This window comes from Carassius carassius, chromosome 16, assembly GCF_963082965.1.
Source record: "Carassius carassius chromosome 16, fCarCar2.1, whole genome shotgun sequence".
Classification (NCBI taxonomy): Eukaryota; Metazoa; Chordata; class Actinopteri; order Cypriniformes; family Cyprinidae; genus Carassius; species Carassius carassius.
The window spans coordinates 11,643,808-11,657,963 of NC_081770.1; the positions used below are offsets into that span (position 1 = coordinate 11,643,808).

Below are 14,156 nucleotides of genomic sequence, written 5' to 3' on the forward strand. Positions count from 1 at the left end.
TAGATATGGGTTTTCATGGTTCATGTGTATTGTTTGTGTCTTCTTTTCTGGTTAGCATGGTCTGCTGCAGATAATTAATTCTAAAAAAAATAAAAATAAAAAATAAATAAATAAATAAATAATTTAAAAATAAAATAATAATAATTATATATATATATATATATATATATTGACTGAATTCAGTATTATGTAGAGCAAGGTGTTTCCGCTAATGCAGATGACATTTTATCGCCCCTCGTGACTGAATATGAAAACACTTTTTTTTGTTACCGCAGTCTCAATGGCTAAAATGGTGTTTACTAATAATCTCTTAGCTTTTTTCAGTAATTGTAATTGTAATTATATATATATATATATATATATATATATATATATATATATATATATATATGTATATATATATATATATATATATATATATATATATATATATATATATATATATATATATATATATATATATATATATATATATATATATATATATATATATATATAATATAGCCTATTTCTGAGAGTGAGACAGTACTGTGGGAGCTCATGATTCTAATCCTGATTATGTATTTGTCTGTTTTACTTAAACCAACTTCAGGCTGGATTCGATTTACATTCATGTTGTTCAACTTGCCTGAAGTGGCACATTATTATTTTATCATTGTCATCATCAAATTAATATCCTGAAGTCACCTTACATCCAACTTCCTGTATTCAGATTCAATGCACCAGATCAGAGGTTACTCAGTGATTCATCTTACAACCACTAGATGGAGCTAATCCGTTTTTCATATGTATCGGGATAATTCATGTGCCTTATTCTCTACATATCAGTTGTATCTGCTAAGATTCAGTCTACTCTGGTTGGGAAGCACTGAACTAGTCCCCCACTGGCAACCCCAAACTTGTTTAGTTTTACCATTTTTTAATGAGATTTCTTTTTTTTTATTTTTTTAAATATGCTTGTTTGACCTTTTGACCTTTAATCTAAATCATACACACAGTGACAGTAAGGGTCACAAACACAACTGTATTCTATAGTCTTTAAAATGCTACTGTATATAGCAATACAATATGACTGTAATATACATTTGGTCTGTATGTCATTGTTCATCATTGCAAATCACAGGTAAATTCTAGTCTTTTATGCCTTATCTTACTCACACCTTCACATGCAAATAAGCAGAAATGTCTGCAACTTTTTATAGTTTGTCTCCGGAGTGCTTCCACTCCCACGAGACTGAGATGTTTACCAATGTTTGTTTGAGCAGAAGCACATTAAACCACAGTGTGTTTAAAAGTTAAAGTATGTCTTACAGTTCTTTTCTCTCATCTGCTATAATTTGATCTTCACTACTATATTTGCACAAAATGATGTTCTGTTAATTCGAATTGTTGAATTGTTTTATTGAATTAATTCATTTCTTTGATCAGACCAAACATCTGAGGGTTAGAGGGTTCAGCAGCCATGTATGCATAAATGTGCTAAAGTGCTATGAGAGAGGAATCTGAGCATAAATAATATTCATTGAAATAAGATTTTTCTGGAATCTTCAACGTTATAAAGAGTACTTTCAAAATTGATCTGGTTTTGCTGATAATGTGCAGTTAGTGCATAAAAAATGTTAGCAGTTTCACGTTGACACCATTCATTTGTTCACTGGCTAATTTTATTTGTATTTTCCCTCAAGTTTATTTCCATATTTCAAGATGGCGCCGCCAAGCTTGGACGCCATTAAGGTCGCTCCGCATAGATTGTGTTTTTATTTATTTTTTACTTACTTTTGTTTTCTCTGTTAACACACATAACGTCTGCACTGAATGATTTATGATCATTTATGAACTCGGCCACGCCATCTTGGAATCAACATGCCATAGAGGGTTAAGAAAGGGTTTACATTCTCTGTTGTTCTTCCTGTAGATCAGTGTCATTTTGAAAGGTGGAGCTACTGGAAGAGTTCAGCTTCACTAAACCACTTCACTACAAACCGACAGCTTTATGAAACATTAAAACTCAAAAGTGTCAGTGGCGTTCTATCTCTTGTGGAACTTTGGAAAACAGCTGGAAAATGTTTGAGACGTTTATTTTCTTCTGTTTGTGCTTGTGGAGTCTGACTGGTAAGGTCTTTTCTATGGCTTCATTTAGTTTAAGTAATTTAGCAGATGCTTTTATCCAAAGCGACTTACAAATGACGACAATTGAAGCAATCAAAATCAACAAAAGAGCATTTGTGTTAATATCAACATTTCAAAATCAACATTTATGTTTATTTGATCAATTATCCATTTAGCCTACGCAATGTTCTGATATATTCATTATTTTCATCATTCATTTTGCATCTAATATCTATTTAATAGTTTTGTCAGAATAAAATACTTAAGTAGGCTAGCTACTTCTGTGTTTTTCCTCTCAGCATGAAAGGTTTAGATTATAGTGAATTATTGGATTATCCATTAAAATAAGTGCAAGGTTAAAAAAATATTTTGTTCTAACAAATGATTAGTAGTTATAATCAATGTTCCCTCAAATTTTTCTCTATTGAAAAAAAATTCTGTATTGGGTGGACATTTTGGTCACGTTTTTAGAAAAGATAAATTGTGTTCTTTATATATATATATATATATATATATATATATATATATATATATATATAAAGCAGCATAACAGATTCAATTCTGGTAATACATCAGCTTTGCTCCATGGGAATAAATTATATTTAAATAGGAAACCAATACCATTCTGTACTCATCATCCGCTATTTCCAGCAATTAATCAAGCCACTCCTCTTTAAAACATGATGACCTTTTATTTCATATGTCATTGCATTTGCATTGGCTCTCAATTGAGCTTATTTTGTCCGCAACCATTAAAATATTCAGTTTCTACATCGACTCATTTGGCGCACACCATTCTCTTTCTATGAAACCTGTAAAACACATTCACCGGTTCCAACTACACTGTTAAAATGTTTTTGTAATTTTACCGGAAAACCCTACCGAACGACTTACCATGAATTTATAGCAAATAATATACAGGTAATGTACTGTTTAAAAAAAAAATAATAATAATAAATAAATAAATCTGTGTTTATACAACAGTGTTACTATGATTAAATTAGTATTATTACAATAAAATGCTGTATTTTGTATTGTTGACATACAATCCTCAATAATCGTGACAATCAACACAAAACATGTTGTAAAAAGTTAACTCTAACACTATGTGTAAACTCTTATACATTTGAAACCTGAAACACAACAACAGTGTTTCTATTACGCTAGTTATTTAAACTACTTTTATGCAGTTGTTTGGCTGTTATTTGAACAGATGAATTGATCTTCTTTTTCTACTTTTTTTGTTATGAAAACAACTGATTGCTGCAAAAGAAACAATTCAATGAAAGTTGAGGGCCAAGAGCCCAACTGAAGCAAACACTGATCTCCATGATGGTGATCAAAATAAAATTAAATAAGACATCGACATTTTCTTTCTTAATACACACTTCTGTAGAAGTGAGACAGAACTAAAGTTAATCTGATTAGTAATAATTGAAGCTGGTAATGGATTATGTGCAGTTGTTTAATCAGATCTTGAGAAATTTAAAGTATTTTATCTTCAGTTCATCTAAGGCTGTGGCTGAAGAAAGCTGTAGTTTGAGTACTTATTTTTTTTCTTTCAGTGCTTGTTCACAGCAGGTGTTTGAATGATTGAAAGAATGTTTTAAGAACATCATACTAACATTTAAATAACATTCTACCAACATTAATGAAACTGGGTCTTTTTATGTTCTTGGAATAATACAAATCAAGGTTCCTAAAATGTTGAACTTTAAATCAAAATTAAGTTGAAAGAATATTTGAGGAACATACCTCATAAACACATTCCTCTATTTACTGCTGCAAAAGAAACAACTCAACAAAATGTAGTGGTTTACCCGAGCGTTGAAATTACTTTCCCAACTCATTTATGCGTGTGCGCGGCACATTGTTTCTTCTGCACGGCTGCAGTGGAAGAGGTGTGTGGGCACACAAGCACGAAGCTTAGAGGGAACATTGGTTATAATTATAACAGTATAATTAATTTCACAAATAGTCCTACTAAAACCCTGTTTTTGACTTAATGTTTCTGTGCTCATCAGGTGTGTTTGGTGATGATGCACTGACTCCAGTGTCAGTGATAGAGGGAGATTCTGGTTCGGACCTGAAGGCATTTCTCATAGCTAAAATCATCAAACAGAACAATATGAACATGTGTCATAATAATAATACTGATGGGAGATTCAGAGGCAGATTGAAGCTGGATCAGACTGGATCTCTGATCATCACAAAATCCAGAACCACAGACTCTGGACTTTATAAAGTGGCCAGCAACAGCACAGAGACCCCACTCAACACATTCAATCTTACTGTCTATGGTGAGTTAAAACACTTTTCACACTCTCACTAATTTATTTAATTTCTCAAATATCCAACATTGTACATCATCACAGAAGAGGATTTCTCTGAAACCATCGCCATATCTTAAAAACATATTTCACCCAAAAATTATGATTCTGTCAGCATTTACTCCCTCTTTATAGTTTTCTTTCTTCTGCTGAACACTGAAGATATTTTAAAGAATGATGATAACCAAACAGTTGCTGCTCCCCAGCAGTCAATGGCTACCAGCAACTGTTTGGTTGCCCAAATAAAATAACCATATTTTTTCCTCAGCTCATCTGCCGATCCCTGTCATCACCATATATATATATATATATATATATATATATATATATATATATGCTGGTCATATAATTAGAATATCATCAAAAAGTTGATTTATCTCACTAATTCCATTCAAAAAGTGAAATTTGTATATTATATTCATTCATTACACACAGACTGATATATTTCAAATGTTTATTTATTTTAATTTTGATGCTTATAACTGACAACTAAGGAAAATCCCAAATTCATTATCTCAGAAAATTGGAATATTACTTAAGACCAACACAAAGAAAGCATTTTTAGAAATCTTGGTCAACCGAAAAGTATGAACATGAAAAGTATGAGCATGTACTTCACTCAATACTTAGTTGTGGCTGCTTTTGCCTGAAATACCGCAGCTATGCGGCGTGGCATGGAGTCGATCAGTCTGTGGCACTGTTCAGGTGTTATGAGAGCCCAGGTTGCTCTGATAGTGGCCTTCAGCTCTTCTGCATTGTTGGGTCTGGCATATCGCATCTTCCTCTTCACAATACCCCATAGATTTTCTATGAGATTAAGGTCAAGCGAGTTTGCTGGCCAATTAAGACAGGGATACCATGGTCCTAAGAGGGATAGTTCACCCAAAAAGGAATATTATGTCATTAATTAATAACTCACCCTCATGTCGTTCCAAACCCGTAAGACCACTGTTCATCTTCGGAACACAGTTTAAGATATTTTAGATTTAGTCCGAGAGCTCTCAGTCCCTCCATTGAAGCTGTGTATATGGCAGTGATGCGCGGGTCAATGTATTAATAACCCGCACCCAACCGATGTTTTCAACTAACCTGGCCGCAACTCAGACCGCAAAAAGTAAAAATAAAATATTGTAAAAAAAAAAAAAAAAAAAAAAAAACTTAATATATTCTATTTTTGTTCAGAATGATAAAAAATCGTCAATAAGCTCATAATTTGTACTAAAATAGTCTATTGTGGCTATGTCTATTTTGATGTTTCTGTTCAGCAGACAGTGAGGTTCAGGTTTGTTCCGATCAGAGCTCGTGAGCGAAGAGCGCATTTCTGAATATTCCGCTCTGCTCACTCATTCTGTGGGGTTGCTCGCTCAACCCAGAATGGCCTGCTGGCTTGAGAAATTTAACTGTTTAGTAATAAACTAGTGTTTTCTGTGTCGCTGCAAAGATGAAGTTGACGATGCGGACTCGCCATGAACGCCAGAGAGAAATGCACATTTCATATGGATTAGCCTACATAATCAGAGAGCAGCCTATTTATTTTGGTTTGAATATTTTCTTTTAAAATAGACATTTGAAGTTTCCTGTAATATATAGTCTATATTTCTCAAATCTGTGAGGCACAGGCTGAGTATCTGTGCCCTCCAGTTCACATGCAATGCAAGTGATCGTGTCGGTGCCTCATTACATTGTCTGGTATATATTTGCTTCTTTTGTATTAAATACGGGCAATTGATTGATAAAACATTGATCAAAATTAAGATACAATTTATACAAAACGAAAATCTTTTAAAAAGAGTTTTCTATAAAACAAAACTTAATGAAGTCAAAGTCAAAATCATGTTTTACCAAAAACAGCGCTGTTGCTCCCCAGTCTTCTTTACCGCCTCCTCTTCCTGCAGACTGAGCTCATTCATCATCTTCGCACCAGTTATTCAGCCAATTAAGTGTAGGCCTATGTATTTCAAAATTGTGTCTAGTACTATATAAATTACAAAGGTTTATTTGACATCTTTATTTTAAACGACCCGACCGACCGTGACCCTAATATAATTAGAAATATTTTTGGATGACTCATAACCGCGGGTGACCGCAGGAACCCGCTCATTTTGGATCAACCCGCGCATCACTGGTGTACGGTATACTGTCCATGTCCAGAAAGGTAATAAAAACATCTTCAAAGTAATCCATGTGACATCAGAGGGTCAATTAGAATTATTTGAAGCATCGAAAATACATTTTGGTCCAAAAATAACAAAAACTACGACTTTATTCAGCATTGTCTTCTCTTCTGGTCTGTTGTGAGCACGTTCACTGCAGTGTAGTGATATGCGGTTCACGAACGAATCACTTGATGTAACGGATCTTCTTGAACCAGTTCACCAAATCGAACTGAATCGTTTTAAACGGTTCGCGTCGCCAATAAGCATTAATCCACAAAAGACTTAAGCTGTTAACTTTTTTAATGTGGCTGACACTCCCTCTGAGTTAAAACAAACCAATATCCCGGAGCAAATCATTTACTCAAACAGTACACTGAATGAACTGCTGTGAAGAGAGAACTGAAGATGAACACTGAGCTGAACCAGATAACAAACAGATTCTGTCAGACGTGTCAGATTTGAGAAACCGAGGAGCTGATGATACTGCACATGTGTGATTCAGTGTGAAGCAAACCGACACACAGAGCGTCTGAACCGAACTGAGTCTATTGGTGATTGATTCTGAACTGATTCTGTGCTAATGTTATGAGCGCGGGTAAACCGAAGTCTTGAATCAAGGGCAATCATCGCCAATGACGCTATTACGTCGAGCGCAAAATAACCGGTGAACCGTTTTCTTCAACCGGTTTATTGAATCGAACTGTCCGAAAGAAACGATTCGTGGAAAATAACTGAACTTCCCATCCCTACTGGTGATCCGAAAACCGATGCAACCGGATCTTGACTTGAGAACAATAGAGTCAATCTTTCGTTCATTATCTGGCTCGGCTCAGTGTTCATCTTCAGTTCTCTCTTCACAGCAGTTCAGTCAGTGTACTGTTTGAGTACATGAATTACTCCGGGATATTGGTTTGTTTTAACTCAAAGGGAGTGTCGGCCACATTAAAAAAGTTAACAGCTTAAGTCATTTGTGGATTAATTCTTATTGGAGACCTGAACCATTTCAAATGATTCAGTTTGATTCGGTGAACTGGTTCAAAAAGATCCGGTTACATCGAGTGATTCGTTCGCGAACTGGATATGACAAACTGCTTTGTTTTGAAGCAGCCATTTTAAAAAAGTTAACAGCTTAAGTCTTTTGTGGATTAATGCTCACAACAGACCGGAAGAGAAGACAATGCTGAATAAAGTCGTAGTTTTTGCTATTTTTATTCTCTGATGTCACATGGACTACTTTTAAGATGTTTTTATTACCTTTCTGGACATGGACAGTAGACCGTACACACAGCTTCAATGGAGGAGTGAGAGCTCTCGGACTAAATCTAAAATATCTTAAACTGTGTTCCAAAGATAAACGGAGGTCTACCGGGTTTGGAACGACATGAGGGTTATTAATGACATAATTTTCATTTTTGGGTGAACTATCAATTTTAGTACCATGGTATCCCTGTTCTTAATTGGCCAGCAAACTCGCTTGACCTTAATCTCATAGAAAATCTATGGGGTATTGTGAAGAGGAAGATGCGATATGCCAGACCCAACAATGCAGAAGAGCTGAAGGCCACTATCAGAGCAACCTGGGCTCTCATAACACCTGAACAGTGCCACAGACTGATCGACTCCATGCCACGCCGCATAGCTGCGGTATTTCAGGCAAAGGAGCCCTAACTTAGTATTGAGTGAAGTACATGCTCATACTTTTCATGCTCATACTTTTCATGTTCATACTTTGCAGTTGGCCAAGATTTCTAAAAATGCTTTCTTTGTGTTGGTCTTAAGTAGTATTCAAATTTTCTAAGATAATGAATTTGGGATTTTCCTTAGTTGTCAGTTATAAGCATCAAAATTAAAAGAAATAAACATTTGAAATATATCAGTCTGTGTGTAATTAATGAATATAATATACAAGTTTCAGTTTTTGAATGGAATTAGTGAGATAAATCTACTTTTTTATGATATTCTAATTATATGGCCAGCATATATATATATATATATATATATATATATATATATATATATATATACATATTACCTGTACGTGTTTGACAACGTTGAGTGATGTCCAGATGCAGGGCCGGCTTTGCCGACAGGCGACACAGGCGGCCGCCTGGGGCGCCATCCGCTGGACGGGGCGCAAAATTGCAGAATTAAAAAATAAAAGTTAATTAAATGTATGTATCGTATTATGAAAGCTGCGCACACGATGTACACTTTTACTGTGCACTGTCCACACACTGCTTGTATTTGTCCATTTCTATTACTAGATTTACAATCCTATAAAACGACTGAGTCCCTCTGACAGTCAGCTGTCAAACTCAGCCTTGGGCACCAAATTACCTAGAGCCGGCCCTGTCCAGATGTGTGGTCTGGTTACTGGTGAGACCTTGGAGCACACAGCTGTAGCTGTTGTTATCCTGATATTCCACCTCCAGAGGAAGAGCGACACTGTTGCTTAGATCAGACACACTGATGCTGGACAATAAACTGTTTCCTCTGTACCAGGAGAGAGTCACATGACCCACATTGAACACAAAACACAGCAGCACACATTTGGAAACCGATGATGAAGAATTTTGTGGACAGTAAATGGTGATGACAGGGATCGGCAGATGAGCTGAGGAAAAAATATGGTTATTTTATTTGGGGAACCAAACAGTTGCTAGTAGCCATTGACTGCTGGGGAGCAGCAACTGTTTGGTTATCATCATTCTTTAAAATATCTTCAGTGTTCAGCAGAAGAAAGAAAACTATAAAGAGGGAGTAAATGCTGACAGAATCATAATTTTTGGGTGAAATATGTTTTTAAGATATGGCGATGGTTTCAGAGAAATCCTCTTCTGTGATGATGTACAATGTTGGATATTTGAGAAATTAAATAAATTAGTGAGAGTGTGAAAAGTGTTTTAACTCACCATAGACAGTAAGATTGAATGTTGAGCACCAAACACACCTGATGAGCACAGAAACATTAAGTCAAAAACAGGGTTTTAGTAGGACTAAAATCTACTATAATATATATATATATTATTATTATTATTATTATTATTATTTTTTTTTTTTGAGAAATAATTATCTGCAGAAGACCATGCTAACCAGAAAAGAAGACACAAACAATACACATGAACCATGAAAACCCATATCTATTGTTAAAACAAAACAAAAAATATCACTATTCCATTAAAGGGATTAATCTATAAGTTCTGTGAGGAAATTAAGCTTCTCCAACAGCATCAGATCAAATCAAAATCTAAATCAAAACAGGATCAGGCTGTGAGTATGATTTACATTAAAGGATCAGGCTATGAATATATGGGCTATAGTATACAGTATAGTAATACAAATGTATAGGTTACAGTTTGAAGTCCTTTGACACTTGTTTTTTCGTGTTCGGTCACTAGTTGGCGCTTCAGCAGGGTCTTTATGAGAAATCACATGGAAAAATACTATAGTAATTCATAGTGAATACTATAGTGTTTTTGAACCATACTATAGTAAAGTGTATTTTACTGTATATATTATAGTATTAACAACACATTGTTGATGAATGAGTGTAGTATTAACTATAGTGAACTGACAAACTGTAATAATGTAATTGAAGTTTTTACTACAGTAAACTGTAGTGTATTTTAGTATAGTATACACTATAGTTGTAGAACACTTAGTACAGTATTGTGTAAATTAATTTGTTTGTTACTTTATTTGCACAGAAATACATTTCTTATTCGTGTAGTGTAACAGTCTTCAGATTGTTGTACTGAACTCATCTCTTGTTGAAATCTTTTCAGTGACTGATGAAGCTGATAACAGTAGTTTTAGTCGGTCTGTGGAGTTTGATTGTGATTTGTGGAAAGCAGAGAAACAGTGACTGAACCGAACAAGGATTTTATCAGCTGAACACAATGAAAATACTTGATCAGATCAAACATGTGTAGATCAGCAGAAGTCAGGAAACCAGTGAGGCTCAACATGAGAGTCAGATATAAACTGAAGGTCATGCATTTACTCTGCTCACTTCTTTTTTTTCATCTTCTGGTTTCACATTTAACGCTTCATTCTGAAACTTCTCTGATGGGTGTTTTAATGGAAACCCACATCCATGATACATTTAGGTCGTTCTTCTTTTTAAAATATATATATATATATATATATATATATATATATATATATTATCAACTAAAGTTCTTCTTTTAAATGACCTGGTGGTGTTTGTAGTATTTTCTGGATAAAAAGTGATTACGTTGTAAAATAATAATGTTATTAATGTTAATAATTTTAGCCATAGATGTAATAGATCTGCTACTCTCAATGCTTGAATTCTCAGTTCTTGTTTGGTGCTCATGTTGATGCTGAAATAAATAGTTTTTAACACATTTTATATTAAATTGAATGAGTCATGCAACAAACTGGAAACGCAGAACTGTTCATGGATTGATTTTAACTTGTAATTATTGTGACTATACTACAGATTTTACAAACAACAGTGAGCACAGATGAAGTCAAGTCAAGTCACCTTTATTTATATAGTGCTTTAAACAAAAATGAGTGCGTCAAAGCAACTTAACACCATTGATTAAGAAAACAGTGTGTCAATAATGCAAAATGACAGTTAAAGGCAGTTCAGCTCAGTTCAGTTTAAATAGTATCTGTAAATTAATTTGCAATCAAGTCAACAAGCAAGGCACTATCTTTGCAAAGGGGAAAAAAAAGTAACGTAAGAGCGGATGCTTTGTATAAATGTGAATGTGCGAAGTGCAAGGCTGCAGCCAAGCCTACTTATATTAGCTTATATTAGCTGGACAAAAACACTCTGTTATGCTGCTTGTTATTACAGACATGTATATTTCTAACCTTTATTTTTTTAATTGTTTTCATAAGCAGACTGGTTTGTTTAATGCATTTTGATCATCTATGATAGGCTAATGAATCTGAAGTATTGCTCAGAAAATAGCTTTTTTTTTTTTCTTCCAAACCTGATGATTTTTTTTCCACTGGTTTGAAATTATATTCTCTCAAAGGAATTCTTCACGGACATCTGCATATGTTAGATCTGTGTCCATTGCTCTTTTCTGCATGCTTTTCTTCTGTTGATGATTTCTGGTTCTGCATCCATTAACCAGATAGATCAGAATGACACCCACAAGCACGCCCAGAAGAAAAGCGGGGCCCAATCGAATCATAGTTTCAGCAGAACTACAAGTGGAACAGTCTTATGAGAGAAGAATAAGAAGAACGTTAGAAAACTAAAAATATGATTCATGTAGTTTGGGGGAAATACAGCAAGTGACATTAGTGTCTGAGTTCAGTAGGAGAGTCTAGCGTTACACTGTAATCCCAAACAGTTGTACTAGCTCATAACTAATAAGGTCATAACAGTCAAATGTCATTATGCAGCTGAGCAAACTATTAAGTTTTGAGCTCTGTTGAGATTTGTGTCACTTTAATTGAATAGGGCTCAGTATTTTAGAGCTAATTTTTGTGGAACACTCAAAAAGTTTAGGAACCATGTAGTAGCGTCATGACGTTATCGACGTTATGATGTTTTGGTGGGTGGGTCTTATCGCTCCCTCTGGAAAGTTGAGTCAGGCATCTTGAATTTGCCTGATGCGGGGAGACAGGGGTAGCTGCAGCCTGGAGCAATGGGCATGCCAAAAGGTAGCTAGAAGGGGCCAAAAGGTAATGGAAGCCTGGGGAAATGGGCGTGCCAAACGGTTTCTCATTGGTAAACGTTAAACTTTCAATCATTATGCCGCAACAGAAGGGGGCGGTAATGCACCAATAAGCTGGATGCCAACTGCCTTTAAACTGGAAAGAAGAAGAAGTGGTGAAATTCATCATACGTTTATCTATGCTTTATATACCACAAATATGTTCATTACAATAGCTTGTTACAATACGATCATAATTTATTTACTTTGTGTTATATCTTGCTGCTCTAGTTATTTATATTTAGTTTATTATTGTTGACAAAGTTAGTAGTCTGTAGCGATGTCCTTTTTGTGCAACAGTGTTTATAAACCATGTGAAAGAGGTATTTACTCATTTGCAAAGCCACAGACGTCGAGCGATTCATCACGAACGTAAGTAACGTTACAAGTTTAGTTGTACTATGCATGCTGCATGACAGATAATTTGGGTAATTTCGTGTCAAATCAACAAAACTGCTCAATTTTTATTTTCGTAGTATTTTTTTTCTGAAGAAAGAGAAACATAAACGGTGATAAAAACAAAATATCAAATGTAATTAAATCATATTTACAGATTTATTCATTTATTTATTTTGTTTGTTTGTTTTTTTGAGTGGGTTAAAATGACTATTTCAAGCTGAGATTTGGAGCCAAACTACTGATTGTTTTTGCAGTTCTGCACTGTATGTACCTACACTGTCTGAGCTAAAGAGGATGGAACAGAATTTAAAGAAATTTAAAAAGCATTTTCTTTTTCTTCTTCTTCATCTTATTTTATTTATTTCATTTGTTCATGTAGGGGGACCCTGCTCCACCGTTCCTACCACACACCTGATGGATACTGACTGTAAAATGGCGATCATAGGAGGATGGCTTACTGTGAATAGATGTGTGTCAGTGCACCACCCTTGATGAAGCCTTCATAACAGCCTTCTGGATGTATTTTGTGCTCAACATTGCATATCCAATACACCTGAGAAAGACCACTGTCAAGGTGGTCCACAAAAAACCACAAAAAACCACTGCGCCTCACTGAAGTTGACTGAAGCCACAACCGCAGACGAGCCTTTTGAGCGACTTCCAAATCTGATGACGGCCGCGCAAACTTTTTTCTCCAGTTAATTTTATTTTATATAGTGAATGTGCAGTAATAGCAGTTCTTTCAGTATTAATTTTATAAATAAATAGTGTTTTATATAGGTATTGTGTATTGATTTTTATGTTTATCATCGTGTATTTTATATATTGTGTGCGTGTGTGAAAGCGGTTAACGATAACGTCAGCAATGGTGCAGTGCTTTGTACCTGACTGCAATCACCACTAAGTCGTCAACACATGTCATTGCCATTACACAAATGTTAAGTAAATGTCCCTCATGCTGGCCCTTACAAAACCCACAAGCTGACCCTCGGACACACTTCACTCAACTACAGTTACATGACCCTATCTGAAGTGGTTTTCACCTCTTTGAACACTTTTGTTTTCCTCCTTAAAAAAAGACATCATGGCAGCAAAGGAGATCATGATTGCACTGATAAGTCTACCGTGCAAAAACGCAACACAGGTTTTTATTTATTTTGTATTTAATTATTTTATCAGTCTTCACGGACCTTTGTGGGGTTTAACCAGACGGTTAAACCCCGCGATGCATCACTGTAGGATTGTGGGATTGTTCAGGATTGTGAGTAATGAAGTACTTATCCAAGACATCGAGAATAAAAGGCATTTATCTCAAAACAAGGTTAGTGCCCCATGAACCTTTGGCGTTTATATGAGCATATACTATCGCTTAGTACAGCCGTAGCTGATTTTAAGTCTACCATGTATGGTTACGTTTTTATGGCTTATACCCCAAATGTCAATACAGAAATTGTATT

At 35.0% G+C, this 14,156-nt stretch overlaps 1 protein-coding gene across 1 annotated transcript in view; it reads left to right on the top strand.

Annotated features, from left to right (window-relative positions):
- The first annotated feature begins 2,064 nt into the window (after window positions 1–2,064).
- The window catches only part of LOC132160299 (SLAM family member 9-like), a 211,660-nt gene continuing 199,568 nt past the window's right edge, over window positions 2,065–14,156 (top strand). The window contains exon 1 of the mRNA XM_059570064.1: window positions 2,065–2,112. The gene's annotated coding sequence lies outside the window, so the exon portion shown is untranslated. The remainder of the gene's footprint in view (window positions 2,113–14,156) is intronic.